This window comes from Symsagittifera roscoffensis, chromosome 8 (assembly GCF_963678635.1).
Source record: "Symsagittifera roscoffensis chromosome 8, txSymRosc1.1, whole genome shotgun sequence".
Taxonomy (NCBI): domain Eukaryota; kingdom Metazoa; phylum Xenacoelomorpha; order Acoela; family Convolutidae; genus Symsagittifera; species Symsagittifera roscoffensis.
In genome coordinates this window covers 25,492,106-25,513,855 of record NC_087069.1, presented here as the reverse complement: position 1 = coordinate 25,513,855, position 21,750 = coordinate 25,492,106, and the positions used below count along the sequence as shown (strand labels likewise).

The 21,750-nt window shown below is 32.3% G+C and overlaps 1 long non-coding RNA gene across 1 annotated transcript; it reads left to right on the top strand.

Annotated features, from left to right (window-relative positions):
* The first annotated feature begins 1,877 nt into the window (after positions 1–1,877).
* On the top strand, positions 1,878–20,062 carry LOC134853286 (uncharacterized). Its single transcript, XR_010164335.1, has 3 exons — positions 1,878–2,630; positions 19,169–19,209; positions 19,691–20,062. It is a non-coding gene; the product is annotated as an uncharacterized LOC134853286 (long non-coding RNA).
* Positions 20,063–21,750: the final 1,688 nt, after the last annotated feature.

The following is a 21,750-nucleotide window of genomic DNA, read 5'->3' as shown; positions in this document are numbered from 1 at the left end:
ATTACATTCAAATTTTTCATGTTATTACTGCTCCATAGACCTTAAATGCAGTCGAGACAGTAAGGGCTTCGCCCTGATACGAGCAGTTTTGTTGAAGTTTCCAAATTAAAAGCAAAAGCTGCTACAGTCTAGTGAATATTGTAACCATAGTCTTAGTGAATATTGTTCGCTCGAATAAAAAAGTTTTTTTTTTCAAAATATTGTTTTTTCTGCGTCGTGTTAGGAAAGAATCTGCATGAAAAACTATATTTTAGGCATATTTGACAGGAAAATAAAAACATGAAAAGAGTAATAAACATTTTCTGCAAAAATGACAAGGAAAACAAAAAAACTTTCGAAATTTTTTTTTATTAAATACAATTTTTTTCTCGAATTTTTGAAATTTTCGATTCCTAAAATGGCATTAGAAAACTCCAAAATTAGTTTTACTTGAATAAAAAATAGGAACGAAAAAGCGATTTCTAGCGGCTTAAGTTGAGCCTTCTCGCTCGCTTTGTATGCTCGAAATTTAGACAAAAAATCAAAAAGTTTAAATGAGTTTTTATCGACACTGAAATATGTTTTTGGAAATCTTAATGCTGTACGATTCGGGACTGAAAGGGCTTTAAATTGGTTTTACGCATAATATTAACCCAGTCTGGTAATAATTTGTAGTATCTGACTTTCTCGGGTTTTTCTCTACACTGACCGAAATTTTTTACAAAATTTTTCAATATCGTTCGATTCACGACTGAAAGGGTTTGAATATGATATTTCGATAGACACATTCGGATGATTATTTAAAGTACCTGATTTTATGTGGAAAACAAAAAAAAAGAAAAACTCAAACCCACGCGAATACAAAGTTTCTTCCCATTTTTTGCAAACTGAATACTTTTACAAAAAAGGCAGAACGCGTGCAACGTGTTTTAAAAATTATACTCAAATATTTGCAAAAAAATGTGAGAGCGAGAATTGTGTATACGTCTCTTCTAAAATAAATTCCTGATTTCAGAACTGAAAATATCTGTCTCGTGGATCAGATTTGCACACTATCAGATTAACTAGGGCTTTTCGGGATTATCAAACATTAGTTTCTTAAATTGGCAGGGGAAATGATAAAAACCACAAATCACACAAGAAGGGCAGAAATGTAGAGAGAATCCGAAATTGAGGTCAATTTTAGCAGACTTGATCAAGTTAATTAAATCAATTAGACTCTTCAAAGATAGAAAAATAATGATTCGTAAACGGCGAAATCAATAATTCTGATGGTTACTTGGTGTTGAAGAAAACAGTTCAACATCAATAATGAAGGACAAGTAGCCCTGAATATTGTGTTAAATTCATCCCCCGACGTTTTTTGTCTCGCTTCATTTGTGAATTGAATACGATAGTGAACTGATTTGAACTGTTCTTATTGTATGAAACATTTGATGCTACTCCTTCATAATTTTGATGAGCTTTTTATGTTTAGAGAACCAGTTTTGGAGAGCTACCGAATCGAGTTACCAGAAAATGTGATTGGTCGTTTGATTGGGAGAAATCGATCTGGACTAGCTAAGTATAAAAAAATTCCGGGAGTTCAAAATGTTCACATCCCAGATGAACAAATGGAGCGTTATGGCCAGTGTTACCTGGAAGTTACTGCAGATACCATTTCTACATGCAACAGAGTTCATGAAGAAGTGAAGAAAAGAATTGAGTTTATTGTCTCGAAACGTAGCACTTCAATTACCTTTGATCATACCACTCCGAATTTCGATGCAATCAGGCTGCAAAAATTTGATCAGGCTGGTTCGAACGCAGTACTTTTTGGGAAGCAGCCTCGAAAAAAAATGGTTGTTTCTGGCTTTGTAACAAGACTCGCTGAAGATATCAACCACCCAGCAACTGTACAAGACAGTTTTGAGCCAGACGCAAGCTCAAATTATTTTGACTACACTGCAGAAAATGTGGAATCGCTTTTTGACTTCTGTCTTAGTGAGTTGGAACCATCTCATTGCTTCAAATTGAATTTGATTATGAAGGTTGGTAAAATATTCTACATGTCTGAGAGGCGTTACGAAGAAATAGATTTGAAAAAATCAGAACTGATAAAAAACAAACAGTGCTTAAACAGCAAGAGATTGGAATACGTTTTCTGCCCCAGATTAAATCCGGAAAATATAACAATGGAGGATCTCGAGGAAAAGTTTGAGAAATTCGGTTTCGAGGAAGCTTCGGACGTTTGCAGAGAGGCAGACATGATCGTTAGTCTCACCCCTCGTGGGAATAAGACTATAGGTGTGAGCTTTGTTCATGACATACACAATCCGAAGATTAGCAAACTTTCTAGTGGTTGGACTCGTAATTTAATTGGAATCAGTGAGGCTCCTGTAGACTGGCGGGCAAGTTTGTTTCTTGAAAAGAATGAAACTGAGGAGGACGAATTACCGGAAGGTATCGAGAAAGTACTGGACGAATGCTGGAACCATTGCAACTCCTCCGAAGAATTGTCACAAAATGATCCCAACCAGAATGAGTATCCAATTGGCACTGAATCATGGAAAATTGTCTGTGTTGAACAAATACAAAAGACGAAAACCTGGGTGAAAAAAATTGACTATGATGACATAGATGAAACAAGCACTGAAAAACTACGCATCAAGGTACTTATTTTGGATTATTCAGTTTAGGTCCGGCGTGGCTTTCTCATAGAGTAATTTCGGATAGGGTGTACCGTCTAATTGCCACGCTATCTAATTTTCGACCGGATTGATTCGTGCAGCTTCTTAGTCTAATAACGATCCATGTCTTACTCTTATGTTTCCTAGTCTCAATAGATCTAGTATATACTGGTACTCTTGCGAGGTTAGAAGAATGGACGTGTAACTGCATTCTAAGTTAAATTATTAAAATATTTCTTCTCCGCGTGAAACTATAATTAATTTCATCTTTACAATTTATCATAAGTTTTGATAAGGGGCTGTGATAGGTTAGATTTAAATATTTTACAGTGATCATTATCTAGGAATACAGTTGGACATAAAATGATTGTTTTAAATTGATTCCACCTCTTTGTGAATGGTGTAAATGTGTAAATGGTGAATGGGTGTAAATGGTGGATTGATCTTTCGAGTGAAATGGTGAATTGATCTGGAGTTGAACATTTTAACAATTCCTTTTAACAATTGTGTTGCTACTTTTCGATATAATTCGCTGTGTTATATCTCTGTTTAGAACCCATTCCATGTTGGTATCGAAAGCTGATTTCAAAAATTTGAGTGATCAAAATTATCTTCATTGTGAGTGTGAAGTAGTAACTTTTAACATATGGACTCTTTTGATGGTCGACAACGTTCTTGTAAGTTGAACTTGTTTGATGCGTTTAAAATTTAATCTGATATCTGGGATAAGGATTTCGAATAATCCAGTTTCGGCTATCCAGTGTTCGTAAAGTGTAGTACATGCGCAAAAACCTTTACAATGTGATATTTGATTTGATGCTACAGAATGTGTGAATGCGTCAATTTTACCATGATGTATGAATTTCCTTCAGAAGAGGGTGAAAAAGGGCCTTTTGTATTGAATGAGGTTATGTGGTTAAAAAATAAACCTTGTCTTTTAAAATCTAGTTTTTGTTTTCGACATGGAAAAGGCTTTTTGAGTTGTCAGGTGAGACAGTAATTACAGTGTAATTTTATTCAATATGGTTCAATAGCGAAATAAAAGTTTTTTTTAAAATATTGTCATAGGTATTTTCTGACCCATTATGTCCGTTAGTGATTGATGAGTGTGCTGTATAAAATGCGATTAGAGTTGAACTGAATGGTAAACAGGATACTTCATCATCGGGTTGTAAATAATCCAAAATAACTGGCTTTTCAATGATTGATGTGATATTGATTTTGCGGAAAATTAGAAATGTTTTTTTTTCCTACGATGCTTATATCTGCTATCACAGGTTTAGTTTTGTTGTGTGCAAAGTTTTCATTCGGTGTATTACAGAGTCTAGCTTTTGGTTTTTTTAGTGAGTCGGTTTTAAACTGATGTTAGCGTGGGTATGGCTTATTGTGAACTGTAGGCTCAGGTCGTGCGAGAAGATGCAAGATATCAAGTGATGTCAATAATAAAAATACATATGTATCATAGTCCTGAAAATGGTTTGTGAAAAGATGTTTTACCAATGGTTTTCTTAGTGTATCTTTTGTTTTTATAAAATAATTCCCCACAAAAAAATGAGAGAAACAAAGATTGTCTGTTATTTCTACTTGAGATGAAGATAAAGAGTGACTTGTGAGATTACCTACCTCAACAGTTATCTCAACTTCTAGAAGATTTTGCTGAAATATTATTTAAATAATGATTTTGTATGTCTTTGTGGATGTCTTGTTTATGTTGTAGTTGATTTAATTCCCAACTGTAGAGTTAGGTCCTCTCCAAACGTTGATTCAATCAAGAAGGAAGTGCTACGAAGGTGTTACAATCCAGACGAAGGGGTTTATCAGAGTTTGATACCTATTAATTAGATATTGTTCTAAAATTATGGGGAGATGTTTAGAGATGAAATTCTTGTTAGTGATTGTGTTGATAGTAGAGAAAGTGTTCCTTGTAACGTTGATAAAATTGAACTAGAAAAAAGATCGATCAGGCCGTTAGCTAGGCTGGGTTTGCCGCGGGGCAATGTGTAGTTTATCCAATATGGAAGTGTCTAGGAGGGTTTGGGGGTAAAATGAGTTTTCTCTTATTTGTTCTGCTGTTTTTGTGGTGAAATTAGGTTTGTAGATAGCGAAGTGCTTTCTATTGTTGTTAGGAGGGTTGAGGAAGTTGAAGATGCTGGTGGTGAGGGTACGTTGAATTGTGTTGGTGGGGTTGCGTTTTTTCTGTTACTTCTTGGAAGAACTCTTTGTCTTTCAATTGGGGTATTTTGACTTTGACTATTATATCGAAATCTGTTCAATTCTCTTGAAAATATCGGGTAAAAATATTTGTTGGTTCTTATTGTGGTTCACTGAAAGGAGCGTATGATGTGCTGGAGTTATTTGTTCTAATAAAAAGTGCTTGTCTTTTTTAAAAGGTATATGGACTTTTGACGCATGATACCCGGGCAGGTGATTTAAAATGAGTTAATTGTGAGCTTGAATCATCGAATGTGCGGGGATTTTGGTTTGAAAATTGTGATAGCTTGACAGATGGGGGTTTAATGTTTCGGTTTTGATCAGCAATTTTGATAAAAGTATTTTTTTTATCAGATAAAACCAAGAAGAAACATGTTCTTAGTAATAGTCTTCGACGAAATTGATTATCAAAAAGGTTGCTAGTTTTAAGGCAAGTATTGTTTTCTTAAGACCTTTATGAAGTGCTGACTTTAAGCATGCAAGTACATATAGCCAGATTACAAAAATTATCAGGAAATCGTTTTTATTCAAAGAAACCTTATCATTTAGATGAAAAGTTATGGTTGTTATCGTATCTAATTAAGATATCAATGACTTGTCAGAGGTAAAAACAAGCTTATAAGAAAAGCAGAAAATGGCAATTTTAAAACAAAAAAAAAGAAGAGTTAATAATATAAATTCTAAGGTATCAGTTGAAAGAAAAATACAAAGGATCAGAAAAATAGGTATGAATTGATTTAAGTTTTTTCAGATTTTTTTGAAAATTTGAACGACTGATTGAAGCGTGATCATTCAGTTCATTCAGCCAAAAAAGGAATTAAAATTCCGAACCTTTTTACGGAAAAAAATCGAGTGGGGCCGGATTAATTATTGATTTTTGACAAGTAGGTTTGTTATAGGGAGAAAGTTTTGATGAAGACCAATCTGATGGGCTTGGTATTAGGTTGCTGGTTTTTATTTTTAGTTACAAGATGATCAAGTTCTTTTCAGAGCTAGGATTTTAAACAAGAAGATTTTGTGATCTGTGAGCTTTGGGCTGCTTTCCCTATTTTTTTTGTAGTGTTTTGAGGTCTGAATTTATTGAATTTTGTAGATTTTTGATTTATATGGATTTATACATTTTTGTTGATTTTTGTTTATCAAAAGGATTGTTTATCAAAAAAACTGCGCTCAATTATCGAAGGGGAATGTATTATTCATAAAAAAAGTTTCTAATTAGTCAAATCTGAGAAAAGTTTTTCTTTTTTACTGACCAAGAAATTTTTAAGTTGAAGTGCCAGTTTGATTTCAAGTTTTGATCTAAGCGTTGAATTGAACTGTAATGGAAAGTTTGAGAACCTGAAGAGCGATGATTGGCTGATTGTTTGAATTTTGTTTCTGATAAATTTGAAATTAAACTGGGAGAATTGATTTAAGTAGAAATTGATACAATATATATATCTTATGAAGGTGTTAAAGAGATGTTAAGAAAAAAATTGTTAAGTGTCTTACTTTTTTCAGTACCTTTGTTTGTGATCTGAAAAACTTATAATCTTTTCCTGGATAGTTTCGAAGTCTAGATCGTTTGTTTTGTTTTGTTCTGATTTTCATTTGTTTTTTCAGTTTTAAAATTTTCAATTGTGTGTGTCTCAATTTTTCCGATACTTTTGAATGTGATCTGAAAATCACATACCTTTGAATGTTTATCTTTTTTTATCATATAAAACCAAGAAGAAACATGTTCTTAGTAATAGTCTTCGACGAAATTGGTTATCAAAAAGGTTGCTAGTTTTAAGGCAAGTATTGTTTTCTTAAGACCTTTATGAAGTGCTGACTTTAAGCATGCAAGTACACATAGCCAGATTACAAAAATTATCAGGAAATCGTTTTTATTCAAAGAAACCTTATCATTTAGATGAAAAGTTATGGTTGTTATCGTATCTAATTAAGATATCAATGACTTGTCAGAGGTAAAAACAAGCTTATAAGAAAAGCAGAAAATGGCAATTTTAAAACAAAAAGAAAGAAGAGTTAATATTATAAATTCTAAGGTATCAGTTGAAAGAAAAATACAAAGGATCAGAAAAATAGGTATGAATTGATTTAAGTTTTTTCAGATTTTGTTGAAAATTTGAACGACTGATTGAAGCGTGATCATTCAGTTCATTCAGCCAAAAAAGGAATTAAAATTCCGAACCTTTTTACGGAAAAAAATCGAGTGGGGCGGGATTAATTATTGATTTTTGACAAGTAGGTTTGTTATAGGGAGAAAGTTTTGATGAAAACCAATCTGATGGGCTTGGTATTAGGTTGCTGGTTTTTGTTTTTAGTTACAAGATGATCAAGTTCTTTTCAGAGCTAGGATTTTAAACAAGAAGATTTTGTGATCTGTGAGCTTTGGGCTGCTTTCCCTATTTTTTTGTAGTGTTTTGAGGTCTGAATTTATTGAATTTTGTAGATTTTTGATTTATATGGATTTATACATTTTTGTTGATTTTTGTTTATCAAAAGGATTGTTCATCAAAAAGACTGCGCTCAATTATCGAAGGGGAATGTATTATTCATAAAAAAAGTTTCTAATTAGTCAAATCTGAGAAAAGTTTTTCTTTTTTACTGACCAAGAAATTTTTAAGTTGAAGTGCCAGTTTGATTTCAAGTTTTGATATAAGCGTTGAATTGAACTGTAATGGAAAGTTTGAGAACCTGAAGAGCGATGATTGGCTGATTGTTTGAATTTTGTTTCTGATAAATTTGAAATTAAACTGGGAGAATTGATTTAAGTAGAAATTGATACAATATATATATATCTTATGAAGGTGTTAAAGAGATGTTAAGAAAAAAATTGTTAAGTGTCTTAATTTTTTCAGTACCTTTGTTTGTGATCTGAAAAACTTATAATCTTTTCCTGGATAGTTTCGAAGTCTAGATCGTTTGTTTTGTTCTGATTTTCATTTGTTTTTTCAGTTTTAAAATTTTCAATTGTGTGTGTCTCAATTTTTCCGATACCTTTGAATGTGATCTGAAAATTTTAAATAGTTTCTTGGTTGATTTCGAAGTCTAGATCATTTGCGTTGTTGTATTTTTACATTCTATTAAGGACCTTAATGTTTTACTTGTCGTTTTGATCTGTTTTTGTGTAAGGGTGGTAAATTTATAGTGGTTTTCTGGTATAGTTTTTGTCGTGTTTTTCGTTGTTTTTTTTGTTTTCGTTTTATCAGCTATTTCATGATTAACTTTTTGTTGAGGTTTTTCAATAAGATGGAGCCCAGTAAAAAATACAACCGGGTAAGTTGTCGGATTATTTAACCTTTTGGGTGATATGGTGAGAGGTTTTTTATGTGTTGCGTAATCTTTCTTTTTTTTGGTCTATTAGTTCAAATGTTACGTCTGTGGAATTTTCAATTCTTTCATAAGTTCCTTTTCTGAACGGTTGTCATGTCTTTTTTATATTCTTTTGTGTATTGTGAAAATCCGAATTTCTATCTGAAGCGGATGTGAAACGTGAAATGACCTTATTTTGAACATTTTTGTTTGACCTTTTAACAATTATTTTGCTGATTTTTGATGTATTTCGCTGTGTTTTATTTCTTTGTAGAATCAATTCCATGTTGCTACCGAAAATTTTTTTTCAAATTTTTGGGTGATGAAAAATATTTTTTGATGGTCGACAATGTCCGTGTAAGTTTTTTGATGCGTTTGCTTTAAACCTATTGTTTTTTGTGACTTTTGAATAAAAACCATTTCATAGGGTGATAATCCAAAAGTTGTGGTTATATGAGAACTATTTATACGTCCGTTGACAATTCAGTGATTTTTATCATTTCAGTTTATTATACATCGTAAATAACCATGGAGCGAACTGTCCAAGTCTTCAGTTAATCAATTAGTTCAGGGACGTGTGAATTTTCATGTTCAAATTAATGTTATTCAAATGACATAAAGTAAGAAGTTCGTTATTAGTGATATTTGTTCCGCTATATGTGACACGAATTTCGCGTAATCCAATTTTGGATATATGCGTAATAAGTTTTACAACGTGTTATTGGATTTGATGCTACAGAATGTGCGAATGCCACTACTTTTACCGAGATGTATGAATTTCCTTCAGAAGAGGGTGAAAGAGGGCCTCTTGTATAGAATGGAATTCTGTGATTAAAAGGTAAACGTTCAACTTTACCGTCTTGTTTTCATCTTTGGCGTGGAACAAAAACATTCAGCTGTCGGGTGAGACAGTAAATACAAATTATTTTTATTCAATTTGGTGCATTTGTGAAGAAGTTTTGTATGAAATTGTCATAGGTATTTTCTGATGTATTATGTCCGTTAACAATGGATGAAGGAGCCATAATAAATGCGATTAGAGTTGCACTCAATGGTAAACAGGGTAATATAAATATCGGGTTTTAAATTTTCCAAAATAACCGTCTTTTCAATTTTTATGTGTTATTAAGTTGAGGAAATTTTGAAGTGAAGTTTTTTTTCCTAGGATGCTTATAGCTGATTTCGCAGGTTTGGTTTTGTTTTGCGCCAGCACTTCATTTGGTATATAAAACGGTGTAGTTTTCGATTCATTTCCAGTGATTCGTTTGTCGCTGTAAGTGTGATGGTGAAAAAATGTTTTTTGTTTCTTTGTTTCTTCATGGGTTGTTATCAACAGGGTCTTTGAAATCGAGCTTAATTAATGTGTGCAAATTGTTTGTATCTAATGGTCCTGATAATTTGATTGTGTCCACTATATCTTCTTTTTCTATTAATGTGAATGTTTTACTATTTGTATTTTTTGCCTTTTTTGTGTTTGTTTATATTTATTTTTTTAATCCATGAGGAATACGGTATGGGTTTAAATGTGTTTTTGCCTTTAGAGTCAACTTGACAGTGATTATTCTGACAATCTAAGCTTAATTTTTTGCATGCTATATGCATTGATTTTCTACTGCATTTGTGCATTCGAGTCGTGGTGATGTTTTATCATGAGCCAGGAAAAAATTTATGTTATGCGGAATTTCAACTTTGGTCTTTCGTGTTGGAAACTCTGGTAGAGTTTTTCTACTAGGATTACTGGCGAAGTAACAATTTTACTGTTCTCCAGACTAATTTTAGGTTATTTGAAATCTACACACTCTATGTTTTGGGTCTGTTTCCAGTTTAAAAAGAAAAATTGTAGTGTTATGATCTGTGAAAAAAACTGTTGGAAGTTTTGATCCGAAAAGTAAAAGTTCGTTCTCTGTTTGTGTAAAAATTTTAGTTGTACACTTCCACATGACCCTAGAGTGTCACAATTCTGCTTCTGTAAGAAGTGATGAGTCGGTTGAGATTAGATTTATATTATTTGTTCCGTGGTGAGGTTGTGGGAGTGTTGTTCCGATTCCGCAGTTTGTTGCATAACAATTTGCGTGGAAATAAATAATCTGGGTCAAGGAGAGTGTTCGAAATTTGTTCGCTAACGAGTTTTTCTATTTTCATCAATTCGTTTTTGATGTTCAATTGTCCATTCAAAATTATTTTGTCGGCGTAATTTACTGTAAAACTGTTTAAGACATAGTTGCGTTTTGTATATTTATTAACTTAAAAAATTGAACATTCCCAAAGCTTCTGGAATTTTTTTCATTTTTTATGGCAACGTTTTTTTTATTCTGTAAAACAGCATACAATCTTGATTTTTTGAGGGTTGATTGTTTGTCTTTCAACTCTGTCTCCTAAAAGCTTCACTATGGTTAAAAAATGCGATTTGACCGGGGATGTTTCATATTTTCTTTTTCCAGTTTTTGGTGATAATTTTCTAGGACTTGGAACATTTCTGCCTTTGTATTTTAAGATATAAAAAATTCGTCCAAACATGTGATTACTTTGTTTGATTAGAATTAGCGGTCAAATAATTTTGCTAATAAATACGGAAAAACTGCTAGTGGAAACGCCATAGAATAATCCATTAGTTTCTTACTGCTGGATTCCAATAATAAATTGTTTTAGTCGCCGTAATTGATCATCAAGAGCATTTGATTATATGCGCTGTTCATATCTGCTTTGTGTAAAGCTGTCTATTCATCTTTGTGAGTATGACTTGTATTGGTTCTATTGGACAGTTATTTTGTGGTTCATCTATTAAAGAGTCTGAATTTTCAGTGTATTGACATTCTTTGGCGTTATTTAAGGTTTCGTAAGTTAAGTAAAATCACAAAGAAATTTCCTATAAACGTTACTTTCCAACATTAGATTGAACCCTCGAGCTTGCTTAGAATTTTTGTTTTAAGCAAGCACGAGATTTCTAATATTGTGCACTAAAAAAAACATTGAAAATTAACCCACGTTGAAATATAAATTGATTTCATGAAAAATCTGCGACAGTTTTTCATTTTACACTCACTACCTATCCCAATTGAAAAAACGTACGGTTCGCTGTTCCTGGGCTCACATTAGATGAATAACAAAAATTGTTTAATAATCTGTGAATTATAAATTAATTAACAACTAAGGTGAAAAACAAAAATCAGGGCTTCGGACTCGCAAATAAAATGATATTTTTTGCAAATGAAGTTTTTTTGCTCTCAGAACAAGTAATTCTTGGACTTTCTCAAGTTGCATATTTTAAATAACTTTAATTGGTTTGTTTGGTTATGAAAATGCTTTGTGAAAACACATTTCACCAATGGTATCCTTAATGTATCTATCGTTTTTAAAAATTATTTCTCAACAAAAAAATGAAGGAGGCAAGGATTGTACTTTTATGTCTGGTTGAGATGAAGATAAAGAGTGGTTTGTAACATTGCTTAGCTTAAATTTTCTCTCAATATTTAGAAAATTTTGCATGGGTAATGTTTAAATTTAATGATTTTGTATGTCTTTGTGCATGTCTTGTTTATGTTGTAGTTGAGTTAATTCCCAACTGTAAAGTTGGGTCTTCTCCAAATATTGATTTAATAAAGAAAGAAGTGCTACAAGGTTGTTACAATCTACTCGTAGGGGTTTATCAGTTCTTGATACCTATTATTGAGATGTTGTTCTAACTTTATGGGGAAGTTTTTTTAGAAGAACAGTTTGTCTTTCACTTGGAGTGTTTTAATTGTGGCTATTATATCAAAATCTGATTAAGACTTTTGATAATGTTTGGCACACATAATATGTTTGTTCACCTTGGGGTTTTCTAAAAGGAGCGTATGGTTCGCCGTAGTTATTTGTTCTGATGAAGGTGCTTCTCTTTTTTCAAAATTATAAGAGTTTTCAACGCACGATGTCCGGCAGATGATGGAGAATGAGTTAATTGTGTGTTTGAATTATTGAATGTGCGGCGATTTTGGTTTGAAAATTGAGATAAGTTGGCAGATGGGGGATTCGCTTCTGAGTTTTTTTCAGCAATTTTGACGCAAAATTTTTTGTCAGATAAAATCAAGAAGAAATTTGTTCTTGATATTAATTTTTGACGAAATTGATTATCAAAAGGATTGCTAGTTTTAAGACTGTTTTCTTAGGACCTTTATGAAGTGCTGATTTTAACCATGCTAGTACATATAGCAAGATTACAAGATGAATCAGAATTCTTTTTTAATAAAAAGAAATTTTATCATTTAAATGAAAAGTTTTGGTTGTTATTGTACTTGATTAAATTTTCTATGACTCTGGACAGGTAAAAATAGACTTGTAATAAAAAGAAGAAATTTCTTATACAAGAAAAGACAAAAAGACCAATCTGAGTGGCCAGGTTATAAGTTGCTTGTTTTTGTTTTTAGTTACAGAGTTATTAGGGTTTTCTGTGAGAGCTAGATTCCCATAGCTAATTTCTTTATTTTTTCGTGGTGTTTTGTGGTCTGAATTTACAGAATTTTTTTGTTTTTTTGTTGATTTTTGATTTTTATGGACTTATACAATTTTTTTGATTACTGGAGGGTAAGTTATTATTCATAAAAAAAATTGTAAACTTGTCAAATATGAGAAAGAATTTTTTTTATTGACCCAGAAATTTTTATGTTGAAGTGACAGTTCTAGTTCAAGATTTGGTCTAAAAGCTGAATTCAACTGTATTGGAGAATAGAAAGTGTGAGAATCTAAAAGCCGTGACTGGCTGATTATTTGAATTTTTTTTCTGATAAGTGAAAAATAAACTGGGAAATGTTATTTAAGTAGAAATGGATAAAAATGTATAACTAATGACTAAAGACATGTTTAAGAATTCAAAGAGATGTTTGTGATGTTAAAGAATTTGTCTGATGTGTCCTAAAGTTTTCAGTACCTTTGATTGAGATCTGAAAATTTATTATTTTTTCGTTGGTTGATTTCGAAGTCTAGATCATTAGCTTTGTTCTGATTTTGCCTCTTTTCAGATTTAAAGTTATCAGGTCTTATGTGTCTTAATTTTTTCATTACCTTTGATTGTGATCTGAATATTTAGTAATTTTTCATTGGTTGATTTCGAAGTCTAGATCATTTGCGTTGATCTTATTTTCCCTTATTTTCAGGACATTGAAGTTTTCTTGTCATTTCCATCTGTCTTTCCTGTAGAAGTGGTTGTTTTTACAGTGTTTTTTCTGGCATAGTTTTTGTCATGTTGTTTGCTGCTTTTCTTATGTTTTCGATTTATCTGCTATTTTATTATTAAAAGTTTATTGAGATTTTTCGATAAAAAGGAATCCAGTAAAAATATAGCTGGGTAAGTTGTCGGGTTGCTTTTTCTTTTGGGTGGTATGGTGAGAGGTTGTTTCTGTGTTGCGTAATTTTTTTTTATTTTGGTCAACTATTCAACTGTTACGTCCATGGAACATTCAATTCTTATATAAGTTCCTTTTCTTAACGGTTGTAATGTCTTTGAAATTCTTTTGTGGATTGTGAAGTTTCGAATTTCTATCGAGGCGGGTGTAAATTGTGAAATGATCTTAAATTGAGCAGCAATTTTGTCATGTTGTTTGCTGCTTTTCTTATGTTTTTGATTCATCAGCTATTTTATAATTAAAAGTTTATTGAGATTTTTCGATAAAAAGGAATCCAGTAAAAATATAGCTGGGTAAGTTGTCGGGTTGCTTTTTCTTTTGGGTGGTATGGTGAGAGGTTGTTTCTAAGTTGCGTAATTTTTTTTTATTTTGGTCAACTATTCAACTGTTACGTCCATGGAATATTCAATTCTTATATAATTTCCTTTTCTTAACGGTTGTAATGTCTTTGGAATTCTTTTGTGGATTGTGAAGTTTCGAATTTCCATCTGAGGCGGGTGTAAATTGAACATTTTGTGTTTTTAACAATTGTTTTGCTAGTTTTCGAATTATTTTGCTGTGTTTTATGTTTTTTTTGGAATCAATTCCATGTTGCTACCAACCGAAAATTAGTTTCAAAAATTGGTGTGATGAAAAATATCTTTATTTTTTTTGTTGGTCGACAAAGTTTTTTGATGCGTTTGCTTTGAACATGATTGATTTTCGTGGTTTTTGATTGAAAGTTATTTAAAAGAGTGATAATCCAAAAGTTGTGGTTTTATGAGAACTATATGCCAGTGGGAATAATTTTACGTCCATTGACCATTCAGTGTTTTTTTATCATTTAGGTTTCTTCTACTTCGTAAATTTTCATGGAGGAAACAGTTCAATTCTTCTGTTAATTGATTAGTTCATGGGACGTGTGATGTTTTATGTTCATTTTCAATGTTATTCAAATGACATAATGTAAAAATTTCGTTATTTATGACATTTGTTCCGTTGTCTGTGACAAGGACTTCGGGAAATCCAATTATGCTATAGGCTTAATAACTTTTACAAAATGTTTTCGGGATTTGATGCTACAGAAAGTGCGAAAGCGTCTACTTTTACCGAGATGTATGAGTTTTTTTAGAGGGTGAAAGAGGACCTTTTGTATTGAATGGTTTGTCCTTGTTAGTGTACGTGGTGAAAAAAAGTTTAAGAATTCAAAGAGATGTTTGTGATGTTAAAGAATTTGTCTGATGTGTCCTAAAGTTTTCAGTATCTTTGATTGAGATCTGAAAATTTATTAATTTTTCGTTGGTTGATTTCGAAGTCTAGATCATTTGCGTTGATCTTATTTTCCCTTATTTTCAGGACATTAAAGTTTCCTTGTCATTTTCATCTGTCTTTCCTGTAGAAGTGGTGTTTTTACAGTGTTTTTTCTGGCATAGTTTTTGTCATGTTGTTTGTTGCTTTTCTGATGTTTTCGATTTATCTTTTTCCTAGGACGCGTATATTTTTTTCGCAGATTTGGTTTTGTTTTGTGCCAGGATTTCATTTGGTGTGTTAAGGGGCTAGGTTTTGATTCTTTTACATTGAACCGTTTGTCCTTGTTAGTGTACGTGGTGAAAAAATGCTTTGTGTCTCTTGGTTTCTTGGTGGGATGTTATCAACAGGGTCTTCGAAATCGACTATAATTATTGTGTACTTCTTGTTTGTATCTAATGGTCCTGATAATTTGATTGTGTCCACTATATCTTCTTTTTCTATTAATGGGTATGTTCTGCTAATTGTAGTTTTTGCCTTTTTGTGATGTTTTTTACATTGCTTTTAATCCATGAGGAGTATGGTATGGTTTTAAATGTGTTTTTTTTCTTTAGAGTCAACTTGATAGTGATTATTCTGACAAATTAGGCTTATTTTTTTTCTTGTATCCGCATTGATTTTCTACTGCGTTTGTGCATATTAGTCGTGGTGATGTTTCATCTTGAGCGAGGAAGAATATTTTGTTTTGCGGAATTTCAACTGGGGTTTTTTGTGTTGGAAACTCTGGTAGAGTATTTTTACCGGGAGTATCTGGCAAAGCAATGGGTTTAAATGGGTTTTTTTCTTTAGAGTCAACTTGATAGTGATTAGTCTGACAATCTAAGCTTATTTTTTTGCTTGCTATCTGCATTGATTTTCTACTGCGATTGTGCATTCTAGTCGTGGTGATGTTTCATCTTGAGCGAGGAAGAATTTTTTGTTTTGGGGGATTTCAACTGGGGTTTTTCGTGTTGGAAACTCTGGTAGAGTATTTTTACTGGGAGTTTCTGGCAATGTTTTGGGTTTGTTTTCAGTGTGAAAAGAAAAACTGTATTATTATGATCTGTGTTATGATCTGTGAATAAAAGTTAAAGTTCGTTCTCTGTTTATGTAAAATTTTTAGTTGTACACTTCCACAAGACCATAGAGGGCCGCAGCTCTGCTTGTGTAAGAAGTGATGAGTCGGCTGAGATTAGATTCATATTATTCGTTCCATGGTGAGGTTGTAGGAGTGCTGTTCCGATTCCGCATTTGATCGCATCACACATTGCGTGAAACTAATATATCTGGGTAAAGGAGAATTTTTGAAATTTGATCGTTAATGAAGTTTTTATCTTCAACAAATCTTTTTGGATGTTCAATTGTCCATTTTAAATTGTTTTTTCGGCGTAATTATTGTAAAAATGTTTAAGATATAGTTGCAATTTGTACACTTATTAACTTAAAAACTTAAAATTCCCAAAGCTCCTGGAATTAGTTTTTATTGTATGATAGTGGTATTTTAAAACAGCAAACAATCTTGATTTTAAGAGGATTCATTGTTTGTCTTTCAACTCAAATTTTTGTGTCCTAAAATCTTCACTAAGGTGAGAAAAAATCTTCAAAAAGGTGGGGATGCTTTCATATTTTCTTTGTCGAATAATTGCTGATATTTTTATAAGACTTGGAATGTTTCTGCCTCTGTTTTTTATTGCATGAATTTTTCGACCGAATATGTGATTACTTTTTACTTAGAATTAATGTTCAAACGTTTTGCTAAAAAATACGGAAAAAGCTGGTGGTGGAAATGCCATAGAGTAATCCATTAGTTTCTTATTGTTGATTTCCAATAAAAAATTGTGTTAGTCGCCGTGATTGTTCATCAAGAGCATTCGACTATATGCGCTGTTCATATATGCTTTATATAAAATTGTCTGTTTATCATTGCGAGTATGACTTGTATTGGTTCTATTCGACAATTATTTTGTGGTTCATCTATCAGAGAGTCTGAACTTTCAGTGTATTGGCCTAATTTGGCGTTATTCAAGGTTTGGTAAGTTAAGTGAAACCACACTGAAAATGTTTGAATGTTACTTTCCATAATAAGGTTGAACCCTCGAGCTTGTATGAAGTTTTTGTTTTAAGCAAGCACGAGGTTTCTAATACTGTGCACTAGTACGAAAAACAAAAACAAATTAAACCCACACAGGAAGATAAAAAACTTCATGAAAAATCTGCGAGAACTTGTCATATTGCACCACTAGCTATCCCAATTGAAAAAACGTACGGTTCACTGTTCCTGAGCCCAAATTAGATAAGTAACAAAAATTGTTTAAACAATTGGAAATAAACAACCAATCAACAACTACGGTGGAAGACAAAAATCAGGGCTTCGGACATGCAAGTAACATGATTTTTGCAAATGAAGTTTTTTTGCTCTCAGAACAATTATTCTCGGACTTTCTCTTGATACTTAATTATTATAGTTTTATTTATACCCCGAGCCACTATATTTCTAATAAACTTTCCCAAATTATTTTTGATTATTTTCGATTTCGGTTGAAAAATAGTTTCGATTATTTTGATATCTTTCTGTAATGGAGGAAATAATTCAAGTCAAGCTTGCACAACTGTCTGGAACGTTTCTTTCATGATAAGACTTTAGCTCAATAGCTATTCCATTCTTCATTTCAAAATTTTTTTTTCTTTTTATAGGGATGTAAATTAGAGAAATTAATTTTTTTTCGAAACATCAGGTTAATTAATACATCAAACTGAACCTCTTTAATAGCGCATTTTTAGTGCAAAGTTGTCGCTTTTGAACTTATTGACTAATTTTTTTAAAATATTTGATTGCCCAAAATATAGTTTTATGATCTGTGAACAAAGTTATTGGTTGTTTTGATCAAAACACTAAAAAGTTGTTCTCTGTTTGTGAAATCATTTAGCTGTAGACTTCCTCATGACCTTAGAGGGTCGCAGTTATGCTTGTGTAAGAAGTGATGAGTCGGCTGAGATTAGATTCAGATTATTTGTTCCATGGTGAGATTGTTGGAGTGTTGTTCCGATTCCGCATTTGGTTGATTTGTTTGGTGATATTTGGTGATATTTTTCTAAGACTTAGAACATTGCTGCCTTTGTTTGTGATTGTATAAATACTTTGGCCGATTATGTGATTACTTTTTTACTTAGAAATAATGATCAAAACAATTTGCTAACAATTACGGAAAAAGCTGGTGGTGGAAATACCACAGAATAATCCATTAGTTTCGTATTGTTGATTTCCAATAATAAGTTGTGTTAGTCGCCGTGGTTGTTCATCAAGAGCATTTGATTATATGCGCTGTTCATATCTGCTTTGTGTAAAATTGCCTATTTATCTTTGACTTGTATGGGTTCTATTGGACAGTTTGTTTTTGTGGTTCATCTATTAGAGAGTCTGAACGTTCAGTGTATTGACCTTCTTTGGCGTTGTTTAAGGTTTCGTAAGTTAAGAAAAACCACACAGAAATTTCCTATGAACGTTACTTTCCAACATGAGATTGAACCCTCGTACTTGGTTAAAATTTTTGTTATGACCAAGCACGAGGTTTCTAAAACTGTGCACTAGTACAAAAACAATGAAAATTAATCCCACACTGAAAGATATATTAATTTCATGAAAAATCGGCGACAATTTGTCATATTGCACTCACTACCTATCCCAATTGAAAAATTTGTTTGTTGTTCTAATTTGGTTCACTGATCCTGTACTCAAATTAGATAAACAAAAAAAAATGTTTAATATTTTGTTAAGTATAAAATTAAGGTGGAAGACAAAAACCAGGGCTTCGGCACGCAGGTAACATGATATTTTCGCAAATGAAGTTTTTCTGTTCTCAGAACAATTAATTCTTGGACTTTCTCATGTTGCTTAATTTGTATACTTTAATTTATACCCCAAGCCACTAGTTTTCTAATAAACTGCGCAAGTTTCAGTTTCGGTTGAAAGTTACTTTCGATCATTTTGATATCTTCCTGTAATTGAGGAAATAATCGATGTTAAGCTTGCACAATTGACTGGAATATTTCTTTCATGATGTGATTCTAGCTCAATAGCTATTCCATTCTTCCATTTAAAAGTTTTTTCATTTCATAGGGAGGTAAGTTGCAGGAATTTATTTTTTCGAAACATCAGGTTAATTTATACCTCAAACTTAATCTCACTAATAGTGCAATTTTAGTCCGAAGTCACTTTTGAACTTAATGACTATCTTTTAAATATTTGATAGACCAAATGCCATGTGTATATATTGTAAATCTTTTTATTCTGTCTTTTTGGGGGAGTGGAAGGGACGGCTGGGGTTGGAACTCGTCAGAAGCCAAATGAATGTTGTTTGTTTCAAGGCTACGAAACAGCGAACGAAGAAATTTTATGATGAACACGGGTATCGTGCAGACATCCGACATGTGTCAAACATCCGACAAACAATAAACTGGGGAAATTTTTGAAAAAAAAGCTTCCTAAGAACAAATATCAAACATTTTCAAATAGTAGGGCAAACATTCAAAATCTATCACTCGCTTAAAAGATGATTTTCGATTGATTTTCAAACATGATTTTTGATTGACTTCAAACTGAAGCAAGTTGTCCAACACCAGTATAAACTATCATTATCAAGAAAATAAATTAAGAGTCTTTCAAACCCCTCAAATTTTTCATTCCAACCTCTGAATCAGTTTAAAAAATGCAACATAATTCAATTGAGAAAGTGATAAATAATTAGCATGGTGTTAACATTAAGTATATTTTACGAATTTGAACCCTGCTTAGTGAAATTGTTTTCTCTTTCGAAGTTCTCGTACGTCACATTAGTTCTTAATTATTATGCAATATCGGATGCTCGACCTTACGGATGTTTCCACTAGACCCGATTACAAATGGGAGACGTCGATCTCAATTAATCTGAATATTGACCAATCAAACGAAGGCGAGGAGACCAAGAAAACTGCGAGCAGTTTGGCCAGAGAACTGATGTTGCTTCGCAAACGGGTCCAAATCTTGTTTCCATTGCAGTAAAATAACTCATTTTGAAAAATGATGTATCAATAAGCCGGGACTAATTTGTTTTCTTTGTGGTTTTATGGGTTTTATATTCAGACATGTGGTTTTATGTGCTTTTATGGGTTTTATGTTCTTACTTGTGGTTTATATGGATGTTGGGTTTTTTGTTCAGACATGTGATTTTATGTGGTTTTAAGGGTTTTTTGTTCAGACATGTGGTTTTACCCGCACTTAGTAAAAAGAGAAAATAATCGATTATAATATTGTTAGCTTATATTATTGTTAGCAAAATTTTACTCAATTATAAGCGCCAATTTTAGATGTTAAACGATTTATAATCCATTATAATGATAACATCTTTGGTGACACTTTGTTTTAATAAACAATAATCAGTTATAATTGATTATAACTTTTCTGAAACTCTTTTAGAATCTCTTGCAATCTCTTTTATAATCTATTTTAATAGATTTTAACTCCTTTTTCTATCAAAAATTTATTTCAAAAGAAATCAATTATAATGAGTTATAATTTAGCGATTCTGCATGAAAACAGTAAAAATCAGTAAGAAGTAAGAATCAGTATACCAGAAGCGGACCTAGAATTTTTGTGAGGGGGAGTCTCCTAAACCCTATAAAGGTTGACTATATTGACTCCGTGTCTCCCAAGGCATTAAAAAGAAACTGTTTTGGTCAAATTGTATGCGCAGCAGGCAAAGTTTCGAAAACTTGTGCACTTTTTGAAATAATTTGACCAAAAAATTGCTTAAATTTAATATATATTAGGTGCCGTTAAAAAATTTTAGAGTCTATAGCCCAAAATAGATATCGGAAAATAATGGGGGAATCTCAAAAAAATGTGTAGGGGATTGAGGATATTTTTTGGGTAGGCAGGGGGTTGAATACCTGAGGGGGTGGGGGCTTCCTAAATCCGCTGATGTTTATAATTACAAAATTACAATTTCTTTTAGTTACAAATTACAACCAACTGAAAAGCACACAAAACAACACAAAACTAAAACGAAAAGAAGCGATGACGTTTGTTGAATAATAATGGATTATAATCCATTGTAGTGGATTATAATTCAATAAAATTTGACAAAAAAACGTTCATAATTAATCGATTATAAACGTTTATAATGATTTTTATTGTTTCGAAAAACAGTCATATTATAATCCATCTCTAATCGATTATAATCAATTCTGTTTGAAATTTATGGAGACTTTCAAAATCCAGGTAAAAAAATTGCTATGCTAAAAAACTGGAAACCAAAACTGTAAAATTTTCTATAAGCGATAAAATTATTTATCAAACTTCGTGACCTGTACTGAAATAATCTGACATGGACTCTACAGTCCTGAAATATGGATACGCTTTCACAAAAAAGTCTGAACATGCGAATTAAAAGGGCTATGGGTTTAAATTTATTTCACCGAGAGGGGAAACTGGTTGACAAGCAGCTATGTTTTATTCAATAACTTTTTATTTTAAATTCCAACTTTGATAGGTAAAAGAGAGTTAAAAAGTATTTAATTAAAAGCGTTTTCTCTGTGATGCAAAAGATTGATAGCCCGGGGACATGGTGGAAATGTCGATCCCAATTTGGCGTTTGCAGACCCTCGCGACAAAAAGGCCATAATTATTGCCAAAGTTACTCAATTTTAAACCAGCAAGACTATGAAAAACTTTTGCAACCCGTACGACTAAGTTCAGAATTTGTGATCAACTCAGTGAGTCAAAAATCTCAATTTCAACCCCAATCACAATTTGTGATCAATACGTGAGTCAACTTTTGAACCGCGGTATGAATAAGTTAACATCTTCCCGTGCCTCTGGATAGTAGCCTTGAGACAGTCCTGTGTACGTATCGTTTGCATATACTTCATTCTACCAGAGGATTTAAGGTGGGTGAGTTCGATCTTATGCC